Genomic DNA, 27,551 nt, shown 5'->3' with positions numbered 1-27,551 from the left:
CTCTTGAGATGGTATTTTCTGAATAAGCACAAGGTTTTTTCTGTCTCAAATGAACAGCAATTAAATCCATTAGTGTAATCTTAGCTGTTTATTAAAACATGTCCCCTTCCATAACTGTTTTTAAAGAAATTACGTTTTGAAAGGTAAATCAGGACAGAAAAATATCTCTAGCCCAAGAGCAATAGCATCTTTTGAGAATATGACAGATGAATTGTCTTAATGATTTATGGCAATGCAGGATGACAGTGAGGCACAGCAGCCAGAACCACTGACTCAGGGTAAACCCAGGCTAGTCACAGGCACAGAGAGGTGTGATTGTAGCCTGCACCAATGACCAGCCAGCTGAGAATGTAGGCACACTGCCACACAGTAATATGCCTCTAATAACTGAACATTCTGAATCTCCTAGAAAGAAATGTCTCTCAATTTTCTAAGTCTGAAATCACATCCTCAGCATTTTGTATTAGGCAGGACAGGCACGCACGTTATCCATATTATATTAATCTTCAAAATGCATTGCCCAAGGAGGAGACATGAAAGAGAACAGATTATCTCTACTGAAGGCATTATCACTTAAAAAGAAGAAAGGAGAAAAATATAAAGGTTTAAAAATGCATCCTAGGCAAACACAACACACCCTGCATCTCTAAACTGGTAGAAACCTGCTTCTCCTAGGCTGATACACAGAGCACTACACTGGTATTTTTGCTGCATCTGTTATATAAATGTTCTCCTTAAGATCTCAGAATTGTGGGAAATATGTCCCTTAGGATTTGGAAGATAAGAATTTTGAGGCATTTTCTAGGTGAAATTAATTAAGTTTCACCAGGTTGTGCATTGTACACAGGAGGCAGCTTTAAGATACATATCAACAATCTAGAGTGTTTCATTTTTATTTTGTTTTATATTTAGCTTGTGTATGTTTATGTATGTGATATGTGTATGTCTCTGCATGGATATATGTTTATGATGTTGTGTATGTATGATGTGTATGTGTGTGAAATGTGCATAAGACATGTGTGGTCTCTTATGTGTGCACGATGTATGTGATGTGTGTGTGTGTTTGTGTGTGTGTGTGTATGTGATGTGTGTGTGTTTGTGTGTGTGTGTGTGTGTGTATGTGATGTGTGTGTGTGTGTGTGTGTGTGTGTGTGTGTGTGTGTGTGTGTGCATATATGGAGGGTAGAAGATAGCATGGATTTCTGTCTCCAATTTTTACCTTGTTTCTGAGTCAGGTTCTCTTTATTACAGCTGCTTCCTCCAGTTTAGCTGGCCCATAAACTTCCTAGGTTTCTTTTCTTTCTTTCTTCCATTTGTCTCAGGAGTGTTGAAGACACAGACATGTACATGGTTTTAACATGGGTTTCAGGGACCCTAACTCAAGTCATAAGGATTACACAGCAAATGCTTTTACCCACAAAGCCAACTCTTTTAGCCTATCTCAAACTTTTTAGAAGCTAAATTCTGAGGCAATTTTGGAAATAATATGTTTGAAAGAAGCATTTGAAAGTCTATGATCAAAGATGGGAAATTACCAAGAAAGTAACCAGTAAATAGCACTTGGGATATGAATGGGAAGACATAAAAAGCAAACAAGGACAGAAAAATAAGCTAGCAAGCAAACAAACAAACAAAGAAAACAAAATAAACAAGCATACAGACATAATGAAGTTTTACTAAAGAAATTCTAAACTCTGAAATATATTTGCAAATTCTCACTGTGTTGTCTAAGAGGCATTCTCACTAACCCTCCAGGTATTAGGATATAGCAAACCCTAAAAGAAACATTCTTTGCTAAATTTAAAATTTAATATTGGGGAGAAATTCTGTTTTTCACTTATGCCGAGAAACATGTAGAAGCTTCATCTAAGAGAGTAAGCCTCACATTTTTTTCCAAAATAAGAGCCTTAAGAATGGAAAAAAAGAGAAGTAATTATTAACAAGGAAGCGGTCAGACTGTCTGGAAGAGCACTTGAAAAGAACTAAAGAACAAGATATCTTAGAAAATTGTTTAAAAGTAAATTGTCTCATAGTATGTTGTTAAGTAAAAGAGATGTGGAATAGGAAGTATGATCGTCTTACACACACACACACACACACACACACACGTGATCATGTCTTTACAAACAATCTTATTTGTAATTAGATTGACTGAAAATATAAGAAACTAAGCAAATCTAGAATTATCTTTAGTTGTTAAGATTCTAATTAGCTTTAATTCATATATTCTGTCTATTATAGCTCCCATCACCTTTGAACCAAATTAGCATTCAGTAATACACACAATTTAGACAGAATCCCTACTGAGAAGTTCATTTAGGAAACTATTTTTGTCTTCACAATTCTTAAGTAACTATGAGTAGTCCCTGCATTTACTGCAGATTAATTCACCTGCGATATTTAAAATATTCTAAAAGCTATTCCAGCATCAGGGACCATGGTATAAGCATTCTGGCTTGTGGCCTGTGCTTTACAATTTTTTAAGTAGTCATTAAAGAATTTTAATCTGAAAAATATTTTAGAACCCAATAGTGTATATGTCTTAAGTCTTTGGTTTTCAGTGGGTAGAATAAGGGTCTTTGATTCATGACAACAGAGACAATGATCAACTGGAGATGCTCCCAAAATTTTCGGATCCTCATTTCATTTTTAATAGATGACCTATTTAATTGTGTCATCTATTTTTACAAGAAGATGTGGTTAGCACCAAGGCTCATAAAACAAATTACTAGATACCCTGGGACAGATTGTCAAGGATAGAAATGCTCAGAGAAGAATAGTTTATCAAACCTATCAGCAGATTAAGCATATCTCACTGTACATTTCAGAGTTCAGTTATTTGTGGCTAACTGGAACTTTGTGTCTCAAGCCATGCTTGTGATGTGTACTGCTTCCCAGCTTAAATGAAAGAGACTGGATGTTGCTTACTCCATTTGAGAATACCTCTGTGAATGGATAGATTTCTAAGAATCATCCCTCAGCAATCACACAGTAAAATTATGTCCACATTAACATCATCAGCAATTTCTCAATGAATATTTTTCACTTTTTACTGGATGTAGACTAGCAAGCTACAGGCAAAGTTTATAAATATTAGGTCTATGCTACTTAGTCTCTTTTATGTGATGAGGTGTTTCATGTACATATCACAGATAACATTACTTTATATATTTATTATCCTAATATATGTCTAATTTTAAGTGAAAGCCAGCGTTTTAGAGTTACTTTTAAAATTTGTTGAGAAAATTTACAAATAAGCACTTTATTTCTATAATCATCCCATTTCTCCTCACTCTCCCATTCCTCCATGACCCCCACTACCCCTTAAGATACAAAGCCACCTTCTATAATTATTATTGTTATGTATGAAAGCTATACATACCTTCCCATATACTATATGAATATGTATTTAATGCAAGCTTACAAATTTAATTACTGAACTTTAAACACTTGTTTTAAAGCATGATTGCTGAGAAGTACTGCAGTGATGAAATGCCTAACTGTAGAGTTTGAACAGTTTATTTTTAGCAGTTTTATTAAGATACAAGCCATGGGAAAATCCTGCACACTGTGTAGCACATACCAACAATGAACCTGAGCATATGCATATATTTGTGTAATCTTCACCACAATCAAGACATAAATATGTCTACCATAACCATTAACAGCTTTTATATTAGTTTTAAACATACTGTTGAGGAAAACCTTTGCATGGCTGGTGGGGTGGATTATACAGCAAAGCGCTTGCTTTGCAAACACAAGGAACTGGGTTGCAATCCCAGAACCAACTTAAAGGTAGCAAGTGCATTTCCATGTGTTTTTAATAGGCCAGTTCTGAGGAGGTGGTCATGTAAGAATTTTTGGAGCTTACTGACCAGGCAGTCTAAGCTAATTACAGAGCTTCTGGCCAATGGGAGAGCTTATCTCAAAGATGATCTATGGTATTTTTGAGGATGACACACAAGGTTGTCCTTTGGCCTCTACACTCAAGCACCTGTATACATGTGAACATTAAGTTTAGTGCAAAGCATTAAACTTAAAGGACATTTATGTTTCTCTTAAGTAAAAAAAAAAAAAAAAAAGCAATCAATAAACATTTCTTAATTACCCCTAGGCAGATTTTTCAACCTATGTCAAGCACATATAAATGCAACCAGTACTTATAACAAAAATGACTATATTCTTGTAGATTTGAGTTTGCAACCAAATTATTTTATGAAAGAAAGGGCAATTATAATTTGATTAGGCTATGTTAAATGAACATCTGTACTAAAATTTCAGAGAAGACTTACATCAGACATAATATGGTCAGTTATATAAAGAAGAGTAAAATACAAATTATTTATACTATCCTGTGTCTATAATAAAATATGTAGTAAATCTTATGCTTATTGTCAGAGAGAAATGTTTGCCCACAGACTGAAGATCTGGAAGATGTTACTGGCCTATTTTTGAAACAATGGAGAAAGATGAATAACCTTAGTCATTCAATAAAGATAAATTTAAGGAAGATTTTCACATTTGTCAACTACAGTTAAAACTTTGAATACAAGGAATCTAAAACTTCAAGGACCAAGCACAATATCATGCCTGTTAAGCCACAGTTCAATAACTGAGAGTCAGTGCTCAGCTCTGAGAACAATGAGTTGGTGCTAAAAATATATCTGTCTTTCTGACTTGGTGCTGTAATTGCTCTAAGAAAAGATTTCTGGAAACAAGTTCAAGAAAATATAAAAACTCACATCTAGTCTTTCCACACAATGAATATATGTAGTAGATTCTTGAAGTGAAAGGTGAACACTCAACTTAGAAAACAAAGAAGAGAAAGACTGTCCCTAATATCCCTCATCACCTTAATGTGTCATATAAAAATATTTGGGACTCAAGGTATTCAAGTTACTAACTAGGAGAAAAATCTCATTTGAGAAATTGCAGGTCAGAGGAGGAACTATCTCATCTCACAAATCAAGCATTAGTCATTTTGATACACTTATGAAGATGTTTTTTCTTCTTCATTTTGTGAACACAAGTACAAATGGTTAATATTCAAAGTACTGTGACTTCCCACAGCACATAAAATATACATGAGGGCAGAGCCAGCCTCCCCAGCAGAACTACAAGGTCAAGGCACTCTTAATTCTAAGTTTCAAAGAGTGATATCATTCTTCTATTTTTCAATTCTGGACAAATTTTTTAAAAATCTCTATGCAGTTTTACAGAGAAAGATGAACGTACTGAATTCACAATAAAACTACATCTTAATACCAATGTTGTATTTTAAAGCAGGACTCTTCCAATTTAAAAAGATTTAAAACATTTAAGAAGTGATATTTTTATTGTTGGAAATAAACTTCTCCTCAGCTTTCATGTAAGCTCTCTGTGAGGAAACCACTGTCCTCCCCCATGGGATAATTCTGTCTTCAATGAGAAAATACTAGTTATTATCCCTATGTTTATTATGGCAATTGTAAAAATATATAACCTGAAAACATTAATATACAAATATAATTAAAATTATGGATAGAAAAACTATTAGATGAAAAGGGTATTCCATGATGTACATAAAAATACTGGCATTCTATATAGGAAAACCACTAACTCTACTAGGCTGTTTGCAAAGTCATGGCAGGGCAAGTTAGTGGATACTTAGATTCACTTTCTTTTTAAAGAAATGCCAAAATCAAAGTGTATAGCAGTAAATGTATAAATGTAGATATATGATTTGGGAAGTTCAATATAGAGTGAATGTAGACTAAATGGCAGCTATAATGGCAATTCCTATGATAATTCTTAGCTTAAATGGATCCTTAATATAATGACTTTCTCTTAAAAACCAATGGCTGATTTTCTGAATTGCCGTAACTATAAAAAAATCCTTGCACACACTAGCAAAATTTTGCTGAAAGGACCCAGATACAGCTCTCTCTTGTGAGACTATGCCGGGGCCTAGCAAACACAGAAGTGGATGATCACAGTCAGCTATTGGGTGGATCACACGGCCCCCAATGCAGAAGCTAGAGATATTACCCAAGGAGCTAAAGGGAACTACAACCCTATAGGTGGAACAACAATATGAACTAACCAAAACCCCGGAGCTCTTGTCTCTAGCTGCATATGCATCAAAAGATGGCCTAGTCGGCCATCACTGCAAAGAGAGGCCCATTGGACTTGCCAACTTTAGGTGCCCCAGTACAGGGGAACGCCAGGGCCAAAAAGGAGGAGTGGGTGGGTAGGGGATTGGGGGGGGTGGATATGGGGGACCTTTGGGATAGCATTGAAAATGTAAACGAGGAAAATACCTAATAAAAAAATTTTTAAAAAAGTGCTGATAGGATATAAGGGGTTTATGGCCAATTCATTAATTGGTGGGAGTTTCTGGGTAAATAAGGCAATAGGCATACTCTTTTAGAAACTGACTGGGATACTCAACCTTAGACAGCAGCATTTAGTACAAGACTTTTTCAACCCCAGCTATTCCTGTGCACATGATGCTTGCTTTTATAATAACAAAAATAATGACACCTAAGAATATCACCTCAAAATCCTGGAACTTATGAATATATTGCATTAAGTGGAAAAGGAATTCATCAATATGGTTAGGTGAAGAACTTGAGACAGACAAGGAGGCTGATAACTATTGGTTATTGGGCAGGTCCAATAATATTGTAAGGTCCTAATAAGAGAAAGTGGGAGGACACATGGGTCAGAAAGGGAGCATGATACAGAAAAATAGCCAAGGCTAGAGAGGTACACATTGAAGATGGAGAAAGGAGCCACAACCCAGCAGTCTAGGTGGATACTGGTAAAAGGTAATAAAATGTTTTTCTCAAGAACCTCCAACGTCAAGTACCATTTTAACTGGAACTTAATTGTAACCCTATAGTAATTGTTTCAGTCTTCTCATCTAGAGAACTGAATGAAAAGTAATCCTTTTAAGGCATTAAATTATTGGCATATCTATGAAACATCATTTTGAAACTAGCAACTTGTTCTGTCATTTTGATGATCGACCTGCTTTTAGGTTTACATGTATAACAAACATGCCTTATTCCTGGACTGCTCAAGTTCTAAGGGAGTCCAACTCCAAGCTGAGGGGTCTTGCTAAGCAGACCTGTCCTTGGACTCTGCTGTCCTTGAAGCTGCCTCTTTTTAATTCCTTTTTATTTTTCTTCCTAATTCCCAAAGACTAGTTGTAGATGTGTTCTGGTAGGTAAACTCTAAATAGTGGTTTGCACTTTAAACCTCAATGATGCCCCCAAAATTTGCCTGGAGAAACAAATTCTGAAATAACTTTTATACCTGAACTTTTACTGTACATATGTTTTTCTATAGAAAATGACCGATGGCTACCATGTTTTAATGAAATGTAATGTGAAAACATGTTATATCAAATTTACTGTAGTAAGTTGCACAAAAATGGGGATGGAGTCATAGGCTTTCTAATATGCAGTAAGGGTAATCTCATGAGGATAAACCCTACACATTGCAAAAGGTTTCAGAACTGGTCCTATATTTGAGAGGTGGCTTCTAAATACCAAAATAGGCTGAAGATGTGTCTACTTAGGTCTGGGATCAAATCAGAGAGCTAATATAGAGGTGATGTTTATGGTGAATGCTGTTTTGTTTTCCTGGAGTTCTGGGTCATCAGCTTTACCTCTGATACTGAGTAGTTAAGACTAACACACAAGTGTTCTATGCTAGTGATTATCCCAGATAAAATAATGAGCCTTGGATAACCATCCCTGGTTAGTAACTCTAGGTAAGTGTTATAACACAGTGTTGCTGAGCGAACAAAGCACTCTACCTGTGCCTACCCTGGGAGAAGACAAAAGCCCTGGGTGGGGAGATAGCTCAACTGATACAATGCTTGCTATGCAAGTAGAAGGCCCTGGAGTTGGTTAGCCAGAACTCATTTAAAATCTGGGTATCCCATACTAACCTGGCATGGGAGATATCATGATCACAAAGGCGGTTTTCCCAGGGAGAGGATTACTCATTACACTCTGAATGCGCTGTCCACTGTGATTCCTCCAAATGTGGGACATTCAACTGCATAATTTGTGGTAGTGGAAGACTGCATTCATTCTCTCCCTGAGGTGGTTTGGGGGTTGGGGGCTCACAGAGAGGGCCACTGGATATTGCATGCCTCTGTGATCCCAACCCTCTACAATGCTCCAGCAAGACAGAAAGTGGGAACATAACAGTAGCTGGAAGTTAAAAAGACAACAAGACTGGAATAATTAGAAATGAGATGAAAGTAAAGGACCATCATTCAAGATTATCTGACCTCACACATGTTTCATAGAGTTCATGTGCCCATGTCCAAAATCATCAACACACACATACACACACATGCAAGATAAAAGATAAAAATAATTCTTAATTAAAATTTTCAAATAATATTTAGTTGTAGTATAGTCTGTATATTTTCTCTTGGTTGATTTAACTTTGTATCATCACTAAGTAGTGAACTATGTTCAAAAGAACAAAATCTTTCCTGAGATTTTAATCCTTATAAGAAATCATTGAAATTGGTAGTAACTTGGGGGATGGACAGAAGAACATTATAGATATTGCTTAAAAGCTAAATGATCAATGGTTTATTGATGAAGAAAATTGCCTTTCACGAACCTGCTAAAAGAGTTCTAGGATTTCCTAATAGAATCATTTCATCTTCGGTGTAAATAGCTTCCTATATACACATACCAAGACTCACACACATACATACCCTATTATAGCACTTTGAACAGAAATATTATTCTGTTTAGTATGTCTTTGCAAGATAACTAGGTAATTACACTCAGCTTATTCTTTTACAACATTCATAGAAAACCAGTTCCAACATTGCCTTTAGTGGATTGATGTATGCCTGCATTTTTCTCTTCTCAGATAGTTTGTTTGCATATGAAATGAGCTATCATAATGTCTACAAGTAGCAATACTCATTAAAACTCCATTCGTTCTTCCTTCTTTTTACTTCCTTCCCTTCCTTTCCTTCCTTCCTTCCTTCCTTCCTTCCTTCCTTCCTTCCTTCCTTCCTCCCTCCCTCCCTCCCTCCCTTCCTTCCTTCCTCTTTTCCTTCTTCTGCTCATCTTTCTATACTGACACAGTAAATCTTTTCCCATAGATTAAAATGTTCATGATTCCTGATGCTACTTCCCTGAAGTTGCAGTATTACACTGATATGCTCTGGAAAATTGAGGAGTTAAGAAATAGTTCATCATCTTTTTCTGCCCCCGACCATAATCATAGAAGTAAACTCTTTCAGCACTGCTTTGTCCAGTGCTTCAGACCACCCTAAAATCCCAGGACTGAGACATGTGACCTCTTATCTGGAAAGATTACTTACTTACACTGCAACACAACAGAAGGGTTTATTTCCATGTGTCAATCCTTTCATAAAGCTGCTGATAACAAATTTTTAGATATTATTTCTTTTTCAAAATGTGGCATTGAAAAAAATTATCATCCTTAAGTAACAGTAAGCTAGCCCTGCTTGCTTAGGAAATTGGACATTTATCTCAGATGATAGTTTTAACATATCATAAACTCAAGGGTTTTTATTGGTTGAATGAATAGCACCTTCAAAATGTGCTTTTTACTACCAAATGTTTGCCTGCCATGACGATATAACTGATGATCCCTGAAAACCTTCACAAATATATTTATAAACACTGCAGCAATTTCTGTACTGTTTGTAATAGCATTTGCCACAATGTAGTAATGATAAAGTTTTTCTATGAAGTATATCCTGCAAAAAGTTTGAAATTTAACAATTTGCCAAGTGAATTAAAAGCACATGCTGGTGACACAGAAAAAAATAATGAAATTGACTTAAATAAATGTAAATGGTTAATAATAATTTTAAGACATGAATGTAAATAGACATCATCACAATGTTATAATCAAATTGCTAAACAACATTTGATACTTTATAAATATATATACTTGTGCAAGTCATGCTTGTTTTATTAATCAGACCAGGATTTTTTTTTCCTTTACTTGGGACAGCCTTTAAATTAATTATGAGCCAAAATGCAGAATCAATTGGAACGCTTTAAATAAAATCCTTTCCACCTTGAAAACAAAGCAACTCTTGGTAACAATGGTGTCTGATAATAAAGATATTTTCTTTGCATTAATCAACATAAATTTGAACTTCTATAATACTGTCAACTGTCATTTCCCAAAATTGATATAAGAAAATTGTTATGAGAAATATTAAAAAATGAATCTGCCAAGTCTCAATGGTAACTGTACTCAATTTATATTTTGAGAAAAACTTTTTAATTATTTGTTTATTTATTTAAACAGAAAGGGTGATATGTCACAGTATTTTCCCTGTCCAATTACATTAGGGCACTGGGAGGCCTGTGATTGGACAGGAAAAAGGGAGGCAAAGTTAAGAGATGCAAAGACAAAGAGAAAGGAAGATGGTGGTGGGCATGAACTAATGTGGCTATGACCAGCAACAGGTTGTTATGATATCATAAAGGTTAGAATATTGGGACAATTTGTCTAATCTAGGTAAGCAGCTTTTATCATTATTAATTGGTTCTAAAATTATATTGGCATCTTGTGTATTGAGAATTTATTGATATGTAAATCTGATTGGTTAACTATAAGCATTGAGTCTTGTTTTTACTGGTTTTCTGGATATTGTGTTATCAAACCACGAGGATGGCAGATCTACTTGGTTATTGGAATGTGGGACAGAGCCAGTGGGACACCACCAGGACGTAGTGTTGTGGCCCACCAGTGCCAGTACTGGAGCAGGAATGTGGCCAGGTGGGACTAGAGAGTTGGCGGGTTGAAAGAAGCAAGAGCGCAGAGAGGTGGCAGGTTCATTTTTTAATATTTCCTGTTAACAGAAAATTGTAATGTATTCCTAATATATCTGTAGGTAGCCAAGTACCATATTAGTTAGAAGACATTTAGGTCCTCTTTATACATTTTACTTGAAAGCAATTTGCAGAGATACAGAGGAAAATTTCTCTTTCATCACGACTGCCCCAGCCAAAAAAGAAACAGTCTATATTGGAAGTCATTGAAGAAAAATTTTAGAAGTTGTGATAAGGATGCTAAAGTGTAGCTTTTCACAGTTGATGAATTCTAGCAGGTGTGTGGTAGAGAAAGGAATCAGTTATCTTTAAGGATCTGGCCACTGAAAGTTTCATAATTGTCCATTGAGTATATGGGCAGCACAAATTGGACCTTTTTTCTTGTTATTTCTCTTCTTTTCACATAAGGCTTGGGGGCTGACCTGGGTGGACTTAAAAGGAAACAGGATGGGAGCACATGTGAAATTTCTAAATAATAAATAAAAATATTACTTAAAAGTAGAAGGTCATTAGCATCAATAATTAGCAGGGATATACAAATTGAACCACAAGGAGGTAGAGTCTCATATTTGCTAGAATATCTGTTTTCAAACAGACAAAATATATCAAATGTTGAGGAATGTAAAGAAAAGTGGAACCCTTTTCCATTGGTAGCAGAAATATAAAATGGTATAACCATTTTGGAAAATACAAAGAGTCCTAGAGTAATTACAAATTAAACAAATGAATGACTCAGTAATCTTATGTGAGGATATAGAAAAAGAAAACAGAATTAGCAATTCTGTCAAAGAAGCTTATTTGCTTTCCAGCTCATTGGAATTACAATAGCTAAGGTATAGGAACAATATAAATGTCCATTGGTAGATAACATTGACACTTAAGAAATGAGACCGCATTACTGAAAAGCTTCTGTAAGGCAAAGGACACCAAAGCAGAAGCCTACTGTTCTGGCAATGGGAAACAATGTTCACCACCTCCACATATAACAGAAGGCTAATATCCAAAATATATAAAGAACTCAAGAAGCAAGATATCTACAAACCAAAATAATCCAATTAAAAACCTTGGAGTATTGATCAAAACAGATAATTCTCAACAGAAGCATCTCAAAGAGACAAGAAACACTTGAAATTAAATGAAATGAAATGTACATCTTTAGCCATCAGGAAAACGGAAATCAAAAAAATTCTAATACTCCATCTTACAACTGTCAGAATGGCGAAGTTCAACAACACAAGTGACAGCTCATGCTAGCAAAGATGTGGTGAGCAGAACACTCCTCCATTACTGGTGGGGGTGGGAACATACAGCCATTTTTTAAATCAAAATGGTAGTTACTCAGAAAACTGGGATGGACCCACCTCAATACCTAGCTGTACCACTCCTGGTCATAGACCCAAAAGATACTATGCTAACGCAAGGACACTTGCTTAACTATGTTCAAAGCAGCTTTATTTGCAAACAATCTAGAAGTCCTTCAACTGAAAAATGTGGTACATTTTCACAATGGAGTATTATTTAGCTATTAAAAAATGACTTCATAAGATTTGCATACGGTGCAGAGGATGGAGGAGGAGAGTACTGGTAGAGACAACCAGAATACTGGAGCATCTTGGAGATAAACTGCAAACCTAGTACAATGGATATTCCCAGGAATCTACAAGGGTTACCTTAGCTAAGACCCCTAGATATGGGGGAAATGGAGCTTGAAATGAATATTTTCTGTAGTCAGGAAGAATTCCAGTGGAGGGATTGGAACACTAACCCAGCCAGAAAACATTCAACATACAATTTGGCATGCCTTCAATATATGCTGGGGTCAACCAAAGACTGACCCAGACATTGACCAAAGCCATGAGAGGGAACCGACACCTGACATTGCCTGGAGAGCTGGGAACCAGAGGCAAGATAGCCTAGAGACCTGAGATAGAATAAAACATGACAAGCAAACCCAAAAACAAACAAACAAAACATAGCAGGACTTTCTCAGACTTGCGAGATATATAATATAATAATGACACAGGGGCTTATTAATATTTTAAAGCTTGGGCTTTTTGCTGGTGTGGGAAGCCTCAAACGCCATTACAAGATGGCGCTGGCTACCACTGACCACTGCCCATGATTATGGGTAAACAACCAATGTGCGCATGTGCATAAGAGTTTTTTTGCTGAGTCACTGCCTGTCCCGACGCATATTCATGAGGTACTGGTAGCATAACCAATCAGGTATGGACACGTTACTCCTAGGCCTATATAAGCAGCACCATTTCTGGGCTCAGGGTCTTTCGCCTATGCAGTCAATGCTCTCCCAATAAATGTGTGCAGAAGGATCCTATTGTGGCGTCGTTCGAGTCAGGGCGAGCGCAAGAAGCTGAGCAGTCTACAGCCTACTCTATCCAGACTAAACCTGTTATTACATTCCACAATGTGTCCAGGTGTACCTGTATCCTCCACTCTCGTCCACCAGTTCATCTTTGTGTCCACTGGAAAATCTTCTACTCCTCAATTCTTCTCTCAGAGTCCTTTTCTCTGCCCAGAAGTTACACCTTCCACTTCCTGCCCAGATATTGGCTGCCAGACCTTTATTTAAGCCAATCAGCTACAATTCAAAAATGCTTTAATCAGGTGAGGGAGAAAGAAATACTTACAAAATATGAGACTGGTCATGAGCCATTAGCTCTGCTAGTACAGAATTAAGAATTTGGATATAAAGAGACAAGGCTTCACATATATACACCAACATAAAAAATCCATGAAGTTATTCCTAATGATATTCTTTTCATACACAGATGCTTAGAAAAATTTTAATCAGAGAGGCATCATCCACCAACTGATGGAAACAGATGCAGAGACCCTCAGCCAAATATTAGGATGAGCTTAGGAAATCCTGGTGAATAAAGGAAGGAAAGAAGTAGAGGGGTCAAGGCCACCAGAAGAGAAGCCACAGAATCAACTCTCCTGGGTTTACAGGAGACCACAGAGTCTCAATTAACAATAAGGGAGCTTGTGTGGATTGACCCAGACCCTCTGCATATATCACATGTCTCGTTGAGGTTTGGTCTTGTTGCTATGTATTGTAATGCTAAATCCTGACCCTCAAGAACTGATTGCCTCAGGGATGAGAAAATCCTTACACCATACAATGCTATGTAACTTTACTTTTTAATTTAAAATTATTGGCTGAATAAAGATGCCTATAGCCTATATCTGTGCAGAAGATAAGAAGTTGAAGCTTTGGTTCCCAGGGCTTGGGGTTTGAAGAGGATCTCTAGGGATGAGAGAAAGTGAAGGGGAGTGGAAAAGACACCATGGGGAAAGGGATCATGAGAACTGGCCATGAGGGCTGGCCAGTCAGAGTAAAAGCAGCCTAGGCAGACCATGCCAAGTCATATCTCAGGGTTATTGACGGGGAAATAGACAAAATACTTTAGAGGATTGATATCTGCCAAATTCTAGTGCTATTTAGGTTTATTATAAATATAAAAGTTTTGTGTCTTTTATCTGGGAACTGAATGATCTAAAGTGGATATTAAGCTCCAGTTAATTTTAACCTCAACAGGTCTTCTTGTGGGACTTCTAATGGTGAAAGCTCAGGTTGTCGCTAATCCTTTGTCTGCTTTTGGGACTCTTTTTCTCTTCCTGGGTTACCTGGTCCATTCTTAATACAATGGGTAATACTTAGTCTTACTACAAATATGCAATGTTTGGTTGATATTTCTTGAAGTCCTGCCCTTTTCTGAAAGAAAGGAGGAAGTATTTTTGGGGGACTGGGAGGGGAGAGAAAACTACAATTTTTATGTAATATGTGAGACAAGAATCAAAATATGAGATGTCATCAGTGTCTGGGGGCATGTGACACAGGGAAAATGTCAATTTGTAATTATTATGTACAATTTATTTAAAATGTAAATTATTATTATTATTTATAATTTATTGCTAAACTTGCAATTATTGGATAAATAGGTTCTGGAAACCATGAATGCTTAAATTTGGGTAAAGGGACAATTATTAGGTACTGGCATAAATGAGGACAGGAGATAGAAAAAGTTAGGCAGGAACTCCAAAATCAATCATTCTGATTCTTGTACTTGGCTAAAAGCAAGAAATAGCCTTTCTTCTGTTTAGTTGTCTTAGTGTCTATTGCTGTGAATAGACACTATAACCAAACCAAGTCTTATAAAGGAAAGCATTTAACTGGTGGCTTGCTTACAGTTTCAGAGGCTTAATTCATTATCTTCAAGGCAGAGAACAGGTAGCATGCATAGTAGTGGAGCAATAACTGAGAGCTACATCTTGATCTACATGAGAGAGAAAAGAGAGAGACAGAGAGAGAGACAGAGAGAGAGACAGAGAGACAGAGAGACAGAGAATGAAAGCACTTACCCTGGACTGGACATGGACATGGTGTGGTCTTTGAAACCTTAGAATCCAACTCAAGTGACATACTTCCTGCAACAAAGCCACAGAACTATGGAGGCTCTTCTATGCAAACGATCACACCACCTTAATCTAGTGGTCAGAAGTACCAGAAAGAAGTTCGTCCTTTTAATTATGTTTTCCTTAATGAGCTCCTCTGCTTGCTGCTTAGAAGTAAGGTATGACCAAAACTCCAGTCAAGGAGTAATCCTTTCCTGTAACCAGTTTTAAAATAAACTAAATTTTCATGGTGGAAATGAATTGTATTTATTCTCCAACTCCAGCCTGTCTCCTACTGATTTTAAGGACTAGACTGAGATTAGGACTACCACCCACAGTAGTGGTTGAGGCCACTGAGAATGGATTTTAGGGCTCTGTTTAGATGTATTAAGAAAAACCTATTTCATACTGATCAAAATAATCTTGCATCTTGTCCTGCCTTCAGACATGGCATTCTGATCTGCTTCAATAAAAATTAAAACATTACATACTACTGTCTTCCTCAAGAGTTAATTCAGTTGGACTTGTAAATCCACTGGCCAGGAGTCCACACAGAAAATCTGATTTACCTAAATTCATGCCACAGTGAGGGGTGGAATAATTACTCCATTAGCATGATAATGTGCTTATCCTCTGAGAAGCCACTCTCTCAGTACAATCACTTACCAAGCTACCATCAGTATCTCAGCTAACCTGTACATTTTTTCAGAGTTATTCAAGAGTGTACTTTCTTTACTTTCATTCTATCTCTTTTTCAAAGCAACACATAAAATACTTTACATTTATTGATGTAAATGTAAAGCTGATGAACAGTTAGGGAGGGGAAATTGCAGTCAGAATGTAAAAGAAATAAAATATAAAAGAGGCTCAAAGAGACCTGTGGGGTACTAGATAGACAGAAGAACTGTAAGGCTGAGCAGGCTCAAACCCTGGGGAATCTCAGAATTGAGAAAAGCAGGCATGGAACTAGTTCCCTACCAAATTCCTACCATGGAATGGACCATGACAATTGGTCATGTAGCATAAAAACCTGGAGTTCTCCATGCTGAGTTACCTAGATAGGCCCTGAGTCTTCAGCCAAGGAACTTCCTTTCTTTAAAGGGTATTTAATCTCTGGTTCACTCTGAGTAAGGTATATGCATTTACATCTGCCATCAAATAAAACAATTTGGACAAGCAAGGACCTTCTTCATTTCCCCTGGAGGGGAGACCTTAGTTATAAAGAGTGGAGCCTAAGTCTCCTGGAGAAGGATTTCTCTCTTCCAGCTCCTTCCTACTCTCCTCACTCACTTGGAACCAAACTGGATTGTGTTCCTGTCCCAGGTTCAGCTGTCCCATTCCTGCCTGGCATGTAGATGCCCTAAGGGGAAGCACAAACCCTCAGACCACCATTTCCAACTCTCAGTGGTACCCCCGAAATATCTGGGTACACGGGAGACTGGGAACCACAGTATCTGACTCAGACTCCACTGCTTCTACCTAGGAAACATAGACTGGGGCCCCTATTACAAACTGTTCTGTTGGTCAGTGGTGGCTCATGCCTTTAATCCCAGCATTTGGGAGGTAGAGACAGGTAGATTTCTGAGTTCGAGGCCAGCCTGGTTTGCAGAGTGAGTTTCAGTATAGCCAGGGCTATACAGAAAAAAAGCCTGTCTCAGAAACAAACAAATAAACAATATTCTGCCTCCCAGGTTGAAGGTTGCCTGCAGTGCTCCCAGGGTGAGGCAGACATACAGACACACAGCCTAGCAAGAACTCTAAAATCCCCCCAAAATTAAATAGATAAAAATATAAAAATTTTAAAAATTAAAGTCATCTTTGTTGCATGAAAATCTTTGTTCCCTAAGTTATTTCAAAATTTATCAAAAAGTTATATTGCCACGGTGATTCTACCAAAAATGACTACTTAGACACAATTTATAACCAAGTGATTCTAGTGGGCTGGGATATATGGGATATACTCAGGTGTTACAGGCCCAAATGTACTCTTGAGTGTTTAAAGCAAGGGATTTTTAATAGCAAAATCCACATCCTATTATCTTGTTAGGCAGCGACAAGGGCGGTTTTGCATAAACAATCAATTTAGCAAATGCTAAGATAAACAGTGATTTTGAGGGTGGGGTTTGTATAATCAGATAGTTTAATAGAAACCAAGATAAATTAGCTAGGGGATCTTGACCCCAGCTTTCTAGAATAGAGTGGGATAGTTTTCCACACAATTTTCCATCAAGGAGATCAAATTCTCATCTAACCTAAGATAGCTTCAACAAGAAACACAGATAGAAGATCTCTGCCTTGGCTTACCCTGTCATAACAAGAAAGAAATGAATTAGAAATGTATGGGACAGAGCTAGGCTTATTCTACATAAAAGGAACTTAATGACTAGGAAACAGTTTTAAGCTTACAGTGACAGATTTCTTTTCACCCCATAACTAGTTCTTCCTCATTTGTCTGGCAGTATGTCCTTCATCAAGTTAGTTAACATTTTTATTCCATTTGATTATAAGACCACTTCTTTTTGCTGATGTTTATTTATTCCTTCTAATGCTGGCATTGGGAATTGACCCCAGATCCCCAGTACACTAGACAAACTAAGAGTCTACCAGAGAACCCAGCATTCATATTTTGCTTTCTATTTGTAGACCAAAAAATTGTGGTTATTTACATAAGAAAATCCTTGGTCACCAGGGAGTGGCGCTATTTGAAAGTATTAGGAGGTGTGGCCTTGTTGGAGGAAGTGTGTCATTGAGGGTGGGCTTTGTGTTTTCAAGACCATTCAAGTCCAGAGGCTTTTGTTCTTCTTGCTGCCTGACGATCCAGATGTAGAACTCTCAACTGCTTCTCTATCACCATGTCCCCTGTGTGCTGTCATGCTTTCTGTCAAATGAAAATGGACTAAACCTCTGAAAATATAAGCAAGCCCCAATTAAATGCTTTTCTCTATAAGAGCTGCCATGGTCATGGTGTCTAATCACAGCAATAGAACAATAACTAAGACAAATCTCATTTTGAAACAGACTAATGATTTTGTCAGCAAATATTTCAAAAGAGGGCCAACTAAAAGAAGTATTTAATAATAATAATAATAATAATAATAATAATAATAATAATAATAATAACAAATTAGAGAAAAATATTCCAGCTTTCATAAAACTGAAAACACATTTGATTTTCAGTAAATAAAAGGGTAATAAAAAGCTGGCATATTCTGAGAAAACTAAAACTTGGTTTACTTTCTTTAATAAAATTGTGAACTCTCTTTAGGCTCACTTTAGATCCTTCTATATTGTTTTTGACTTTTAAAATTAAATTGAAATGCTAAAGTTTTGAGCATGAAGCATAAATTTTATTTGACCTTTTAGGAAAAGCTATTTTTGTATATTCCTCAGAAGAGGAATCTGTGTTCTGTACCAATCATGTGCGGACAGGCCAGGTGGCAGATTATTTAGCATCTCAGTCTTTCACCTCTAGAGACCAGGGCTTAAATGTGGCTTAAAAGAAATACCCCAGAGTAATGTGTGTGCATTTTGAGGCCTTAAAATTGGGCTTAAGCAGCAATCACTTGCAGCTGCAGAGATGTTCTTTCAAAAGACATCAGAAATGTCACAGGACAAGACCCAGGGATTTCAATAAAGACATAAAGGCCACCCAGACAACCCAACTGGGACAAAGCTTATCAAAATAATGAACCTACAGGTCTGGAACTCTACTGGTCAATGAAAGGAGCCAAATGGGCTTTAAAAAAAAAAAAAAAAAAAAAAAAAAAAAAGGAAAGGAAAGGAAAGAAGGAAGAAAAATGGGTAGTTTCAAATAGATAAGCTTTAGCAGTAACAGCATCCCTAAAGACATGCAAATGAGATTGCCAAAAAGGAGGGGGGCACTAAAAACAAAAAACAAATAGTGTAGCTTACTAGTGCCCCCTAGTGTAACTTCTGTTCTACTTTATGCAGAATTTGATTCTTTAAATATATTTTAAAGAGAGTAAATAGGGTTTAAAAAAAATAATTGCAAGAGTTACAAAAACCCATGAAAAAGAAATGCAAGATTTATATTTTTAAGTCAGATATTAACATCCTAAATAGCTCAGCAGCATCAAAGCTAATAATGTGATTATGTGTATTAGGATCTAATAGTCTGACATCAGAGATAAATTAAAGAAGGACTGACAGACAGAAAAATGACAGCCTCTTTTCCTCCCATGCTTCAGCACAACAGCTCTCTCCCTGAAAAATGTTTTGCTTCACAGTCCCTCTGTTTTGCATCCTAATTTTATCCTGTGCCAACAAAACAGATTGTTTGCTAATTGATATCATAAAGCAAGACAGCCCAGTGAAGGATGATAATTCCTATTCCAGCCAGCGGCAGCTGATGGGGAGCTTGATAGAAATGCTGTCATTTTCAACAGACTGCCTACAATAGACTTTCCACTGTAAATATAGAGATTTGACAGAAGCCTCATCCACCCACCTTTAGTTTTGGAAATGAAATAATTCTCCTACAATATTCTTGTCACCCACTTTAGTTTTGCTACTTGAATTTTTTTTTCTCCTAAAATATGAATACCATTTGGTCTTTGTCAATTGGTAGACAATTGTTTTTTTTGTTGTTTTTTGTTTGGTTGTTGTTGTTGTTGTTGTTCAAAGTCATATGCAAGCTTATGAAGAGCCAATAAACTCGTCTGACTCTAGAAGGGAATAAAGTAACTGGAGTATGACCTATTATCCCATTAAACATTTGTAAAACATCAGGAACTTATAAAACTTGTAAATTTACTTCACATATTCCTAAATTCCACTGCCACTCTGAAAAGTAAAAATCATTTTCACGGTGCTCTTCCTCTTTCCTAGCAAAATCCTTTGTTCTTAGTAGGTTCAGCTTGTCAACCTAGAGAAGCATAGCAAACAAAGTATTCTGTGTATGCAGGACCTAATGTCATCAAGCATTAACAAATGTCTAGTGAGTCCCTACCGAATTCAGCTGGAGAACAATGCCTGTGTGATGCAAATAATTCAGTTGCAAGTGAGAAAACAAAGGCGCTGAGAGGTGGAGAAGGCAGGGTAATGATGGGATTTTAATAATTCCAGTTTAGCTCTCAAGAGGAGATGCATATAAAGAGGCAATGTACACAAGTCATAATTTGTAGCCATCTGCTTTGCTGGTTCAAAAGAGAATTCATTTTGGCTTTTAAAAAAAAAGTCATTTTTTTCACCTATTTGTACCCCATTACATAGTTTCTCCTTGGCTCTTCATTTTAATTTTTTGCCAAGCTGGAAAAAAAATAAAGAGTAATAGTTGATTCTGAAATGTTAAATCATCAAATAGGCATGTTTCTCTCAAATACTGAATCTACATGTAAGCATGTGTGTATGTGTGTCTTTGTGTGCATACAATGTGCATCTGCCTGTGTGTGTGTGTGTGTGTGTGTGTGTGTGTGTGTGTGTGTGTGTGTGTATTGACCATAGAAAAGAAACCTTAAGGAGAGAAAAAGAAATCTGAAATAGTGGAGGGAATAAAAATGACTTGGAAGCAGCAGGGGAGACTCTGGGTGGAGGAAGGATGGTGGCCTACTTTACTTGCTCTTACTGTGATGAACATCATGATCAAAAATCAACTTGTGGAGCAAAGGATTTATTTGCTTACAGAGGCTATAGTCCATCATCAAAGGGAGCTAAGGTAAGAGCCTGAAGCACAAAGGGAAGGAGGAATGATGCTCGCTACCTTGCTAACTATGGCTTGCTCAGCTAGCTTTCTCATAGAGTTTATGCCCATTTGACAAGAAATGGTACCACCCACATTGGGCTGTCCCTTTCCTAAACAATCATCAACCAAGAATATTCCCACAGGCCAAACTTATGAATGCAATCAGTTCTTCAATTAAGTTTCTCTCTTTCCAGGTATGTCAAATCGCAATGGGGATTAGCCATCAAAGAAAAACACCAGCAAGATGTGGCCTGGGAAATGGAGGTCAATGGGAGAAGCAAATGACCGAAAACATTTAAAACATTTATGTGTATAAAATGCCCGTTGCTTTATATGCTAACGTAAAAAGTAATTTAGAAAACAGCCAAGGTAGAAGAAAATTAAGGAGATTAGAACAACCCTCCCAACCTCTTTTATCATTTAGCAGTAAAGGAAACTGACACCCAGAAATGTGGACTCATGTGTTGACAATGACATCACAAGTTAGTAGCAAAGGGTGAAATAAAGAAAATGTCTACTGTACTATGGGTTTGAAACATAGCTATGCTTTTGGTACAAAACAAAATCTTTTTAAAGGGCCTTTTAAAAAATGTTCAATATTCTACCATTTGAAGCTTAAGTCTCAACAATTTAGTTCTTAAAATGGGCAATGGAGTAGGGCTGAGCCAGGGGAATAAACTGCAGAATGGACTGGAATCCCATCAGAGTTGAAAGCAAATTGTTTTGCAGTCTAAAGTTAATCCTGAAGTAGTATTTGATGGACTTTTAATTAAGCAACAAACATCTATACAATTGTGAGACTGTCAATTTCTATTCTCAACACTCTAATTTGAAAACCATTAATTGATACAATCAAGGGACTTTGTTAAATTATGAATAACCACACATCTCCACTATCTCTTTACTATCAAGTTCTCTATATTTTCCTATAAATTTATAGAAAAACTTTTACATTGTCAGGTATTGGTTATCATTAATAAATGCAGTTTAATATACATCGAAGTAACTTTATTATTTAGTTAAAGTTTTGTCTAAAGACTATTCCTATTTCACGTCTGCCTGTATGTCAAGGCTCAGTGCTCATATATTTCAAGTAGGAAATGGATATTTCAGTAATAAGGCATATGTAAAAATGGCAAAGATTTTAAGGAAGACCAGTAAGAAACCCTAGAAGGCAGGAGAGTTATAATGAAGAAAATAACACATGTGACTTAGGCCTGAGTTCAAACCTTTGCCTTCTCTTACCCACTGAAGAGCCCACTGCACATGAAACATTCCCAAACAGTACATGGTCTCAAAGCCAAAAGCAAAGAAGCACTGAGTTCATACTGGTCAACATCTAATTTTCTTTCTGTTCAAAGTTGTAATCGATGTGACTCTGTTTTCCCCCCTCTAGTGAGCATTAGTGCCCCTGTGCCATCTGCCACTGTTTGGAGTCATGTCTCCCTTAGTTATCCTTTAATTGGCTTGACCTATGGGATGGATGGCTTGCAACCAACTAATTACATAAATCCAGCCCAGGCTTTATAAATTCTACCAAAGACAGCTCTTCTGGGAGAATAAAAAGAAAGGAACACTTTAGCCCCAATTTCAAACTTCTTCATGTATTTCATCTGCCCAAATCATTCCTGCTTCTACTGTAGTAAAAATTTACAATGATGTGCTTTCTCATTAGAATTTATTTCTTCTTTCATCTAGGTAACATATAATGAAGATTTTAGATTATACTGAGGTATGGAGAATACAATTTAAATTCAACATTCAAAAAATAGTTTGGCAATTAATTTTAGTTTACACATTTTCTTTTAAGTAATTATTATGGAGAAAATAATGATGAATTACTAGAGTCTCTCAAAATACTGACAAGGTTAAAATAGTGGTGATATAAGGTTTTCAAAAAATCTGTATACTTTTATAAATATAGATTACTACAATAAAAGATATAAAAATAACTCCCTCTCTGTCTATCTCTCTTTCTATCTCTGTCTTTCTGTCTGTCTGTCTGTCTCTCTCTCTCTCACACACACACACATATTTAGTGGTCAACAGCAGAAATATTAATAGTTAAATAAGAACATATCATATTTACCTCTCAATGTCAAATATTTTATTTTTGCAAAGTTCTGTCTTTAGAAAGAACATTAGAATTACTGTATGTCATATGTTTTACAAAACTATCAGTAAATAAAGCTCTGCATGAAATATTCAATTCAACATTATCATTATAATTTAGAAAACCATCAAGTTTGTGGTGTTGCAAATGCAAGTTTGAATCTTTGAGCAAATTTGTGTAATGTACATAGACAACAGACAGGGGCACTTAGGTATTTCTGAAAGCACTGTCACAATGAAAGATTTGATAAGTGAGTTAGCATGTGATATACTATAGCCTGCATGTAGTTCCTACATTTTGATGATAATGAAAAAGCAGCTTTTCTACAAATGAAATACATATTCATACATATTCTGCTACTTATAAACATTTAGTTAAAATGCTGATACATGTTTATCAATTAAAAACATGGAATTTTCTGTGAACATTTATAATACAGTATTAGTCAGGGTTCACTAGAAAATAGCACTTATAGCTTGAATATCTATCTATATCTACTATACCTATATTTATCTTTCTGTTTTATTGCTGTGAAAAGAAACCAGACTATGGCAAATCTTATAAAAGAAAGCATTCAATTGAGGCTATCTTACAATTTCAGAAGTTTAATCCATTATCTTCATGGTGGCACAGAGACAAACATGGTAGCTGAAAGTTCTACATCTGTATCTGTTGGCATCAAGGAGAGAGAAACACTGGATCTGGCTTGATCTTTAAGTAAAGATTAATCTTGACATATCCATTTTATTTCCTTTAGATACATAACTAGTTTTGGGATTTGTTAGTCATAAAACAATTTTCCTGTTTTAAATTTTGAGAAACCTTTATATTGCTATACATATATAAAGCCCTACTAATTACATCCCCATGAATGGTAAGTTTCACCTTTGTCTACTTCTTTGCTAGTGCTTGTCATCTAACATCTTAAAAATTACATAACCATTAGTGTTTTGATAGGTGGTTTTTTTATTAAAAGTTTGGTGTACATTCCTTAAGTATTTCCTCATTTTTACTTCCTAAGATTTCTTTTTCTTTTGCTATAAATCAATCTATCCTTTGCCAAATTCTTTATGTATATGATATATGCTGGTCACATTTGCCACCTCATTGTGTAGTGTCACAGTCTAATACACGTTCATACTACCTCTCCTTTCTTCACTCCTACTATCATGTCTTTTTATCTTGCTTTATATTCCAATGAGTTCCTAAAGTCACTTACGAAGTGGCTATCAACTGAAGCATAACTAGGTCACCAGTGGCTTCCTTGATGAGAGCTTTACTTCCCCCCTGTAGCCATCAAATATCAATAGCATTTTAGGGAGATAGGTACTGTGTTTCTCTTCTCTATTAATGACTAAATGTTGACCAGCCCAGATAACTCAGTTACAGTTAGCTCATGAGTGCAAAGCCATGAATGGCTAGAAAGGAACATTACACAGCCATTTTACTCATTATAAGACTTTTACATTCTTTTCATCCTCTTTTCTCTGACATTCTCTTGAACTTTAAAAGGGGTAATAGCATAGTATCACTGATGGCTTAGCATTCAACAATCACTTATTCTCAACACTTGACCATCCATGAGTCTCTGCATCAATTGCCATTCACTCTAAAATAAGCTTCTATGACCAAAGTGGAGGACAGAAATAGTCCAAGTCAATAGACAACATTTGAAGAACCACCTGACAGTATGTCCATTCAGCAGCGTAGAACAATATGGTTTCTTCTAGCACATTGACAACCTGTACCATGGGCCTCACACCAAATCTGTAATACCAGGCATAAACTTCCTCTTGCAAACTGGTCTCAATTTTATACAAAACAATACATTTATTATCCCCATAATAGGCATGCCACTCTTGCAACAATAAGCACATATTACCTAGTGTGGTAGCTTGATAGAAATGGACTGCATAGACTCATGTGTTTGAATGATTGACCCATAGGGTGTGGTCTTGTACTAGGTGTGGCCTTGTTGGGGAAATGTGTCACTGTGGGGCAGGCTTTAAGATCTCAGATGCTCAAGATACATCTAGTGTCACTTTCATTTCTATTGCCTGTGGATCAAGATATAGAACTCTCAGCTCCTTCTCTAGTACCATGTCTGCCTTCTAGCTATCATGCTTCCTACCATGATTATGATGGACTAAACCTCTGAACTAGAAAGCAGCCCCAAATAAATGCTTTCCTTTGTAAGAATTGGCATAGTCATGATGTCTCTCACAGCAATAGAAACTCAAACTAGAATATCTAGTTTGAGTTATAGCATAGAAATTCTAAAGCTGAATAAGATGACTAGGAACTTTTTTGCTCCTGCTGCCTTCATATCTATAGCATTGTGAAACCTAACCAACAACAAGGAAACGCTGATCCTAGTTTCAGCTATATTTCTTTAGATCTCACATGAAAGATGAGTAACTCATCATCTAACTCTGGAGAGAAGCCCAGGCCAGTGTCAATCAACTATACTATTTTGTTGGCTCCTTCCTTGACAAGATCTGTCCTACTCAGTGCTATATTTCTGTGAAGAGACACCACTATGATGACTCTTATAAAGGAAAGCAATTAACTGGGGCTTGCTTACAGTTTTAGAGGTATAGTCTATTATCATCATGGCAGGGAGTATGGCAGCATGCAGGCAGACATTAGAGAATTAGCTGAGAGTTCTATATTTGGATCCACAGGCAATGGGGAAAAAAGAGTCTCTGGACCTGTCTTTGACTTTAGAAAATCTCAAAAATCACCTTTAGGGACATATTCTTTCATCTTTTTCATAGAGTGCCACTCCATGGTGATGAAACATTCAAATCTATGAGCTTATGGGGCCATTCTGATTCAAATTACACCAACTCATAGGAAAGTTCCCCATAAACAGCAGATTTTCATTTAATGACCTAAGTTTTTTTGAGATATCTATTCATTTAAGATACCTCTGTAGAGACAGCTACTCATTAAAAGATATCTTTGTAATCTTTGGTCCGTCCTGGGTTATGTCTCTTGTATGGGTACACTTGTGCATACGTGTCATGACACAAAAGGACAACATTATATTCCTTAAAACACAAATGTATTAAAGTAAAAGAAAAATAGAGAATCTGTTTATACAATGTATAAAAAGAAGCAAATGAGGATTTGTGCCCTTCCCCCACCCCCAGCCTTGAGCAGGCTGGCTCAGACCTGGATTGCCACAGTTGCTAGCTCACCTAGGGTGGAGTCTTCTGACCTTACTAAAGTCTTTTGTCTGCCACATCTGCAGCTTCCTGTAAGAAGCTACCTATTGAGCAGCTGAGCTTGTTTTCCTGACAGATCCTGACAAAGTGACATAGTGGGGGATGGACCCTCCCCCCTTTAAAAATCAGACCCTAGAATTAAAGTTGACCCTTGATCAGAGAACTTTGCCTTGGCTTGTTATTTCTCTTGCTGTCCTTCCCATCCAACACTAGTTTTCCTTTCAGGAACCCAGTAATCGATGGCTTCTTGCAGCTACAGCTGGCGCCCGAATGAGTGGCCCGAATATGTAAAGAATGACTGAGGGTACATTGTCTTGCTGGGGCTCCACAGAAAACAGGAGATGTATCCTGCATGGTAAGCAACACACAGCATTAATGTTAGTTCTATAAATTTCATATTTTGAGAGGTTGTTGATTGCAAGGGTGCAAAAAGGATACAGTCTAGACTGAGTCATTGTTGGCCCACTGCTGATATCAGCTAGGGGTTGACAGTGGAAAATGGGACTGGAAAATTCTAAACAGGCATTTGTCTTCAGTCAAGACTGCATTAGGTGAGAGGACTAGGGCTTAAAATAAAATAAAATAAAATAATAAAAAAGAGTAAAAAAAAACAAAAAAGGGGGAAATGCTAGATACACAAATGGCATGAGAAAGAGAGATGAAGGGAGAAGAAAAATGGATTTCAGAGCTCTCTCAGGGACAGAGGAAAATCAGGAGACATTCTGCTTTCTCTCTGATCCCTACAGGAGACATCCTTAGTACTGGTTACATCAAGATCTCTGCCCTCTTTGTATTGTCTGTGTTAAGTACACCAATCTGTCCATGTGTCAATTTGTGTCTGCATTTGTTTCATTGTCTAAATGACTGTTGTTCTGTTTCATGTTGAAAAGAAAAACTGGTTAAAGATTTATCTGCTGTCTATCCATCTCTTGATTCAGTCCCAGTTTGCACAGCGGAGGCTGATTTAAGTTGTCCTGCATCCTTAGCCAGGAGTCGAGCACAGAAACAGAGGCCCTGCTGAAATCTGCTTTTAAAGGGGGTCTGCAGCTTCTTAGCTAAAGGCAAATAAGCTGATAGTTGTTTTTTTTTTTTTTTTTTTTTTTTTTTTTTGCCTAGAAAAATCTCTGCAATTGTGACTATTGGGTTCAGCAAATGACAAAGTGCTTTTTCTCTTGAAATTTTACCTTAAAAAGTAAAAATACTTTGGTCTAAATTTGTAAGATAGCTGCTTCATTTGGTTTCTGACTGGA

General features: G+C 36.7%; 1 non-coding gene across 1 annotated transcript; it reads left to right on the top strand.

Annotated features, from left to right (window-relative positions):
* The first annotated feature begins 7,931 nt into the window (after positions 1-7,931).
* Gm25650 lies at positions 7,932-8,093 on the top strand. The gene has a single exon (XR_003949104.1). It is a non-coding gene; the product is annotated as a U1 spliceosomal RNA (small nuclear RNA).
* The last annotated feature ends 19,458 nt before the right edge of the window (positions 8,094-27,551 follow it).

This window comes from Mus musculus, chromosome 10, assembly GCF_000001635.26.
Source record: "Mus musculus strain C57BL/6J chromosome 10, GRCm38.p6 C57BL/6J".
Lineage (NCBI taxonomy): Eukaryota > Metazoa > Chordata > Mammalia > Rodentia > Muridae > Mus > Mus musculus.
The sequence above is the reverse complement of the archived record's forward strand: the minus strand, read 5'-3'. Positions and strand labels throughout refer to the sequence as shown.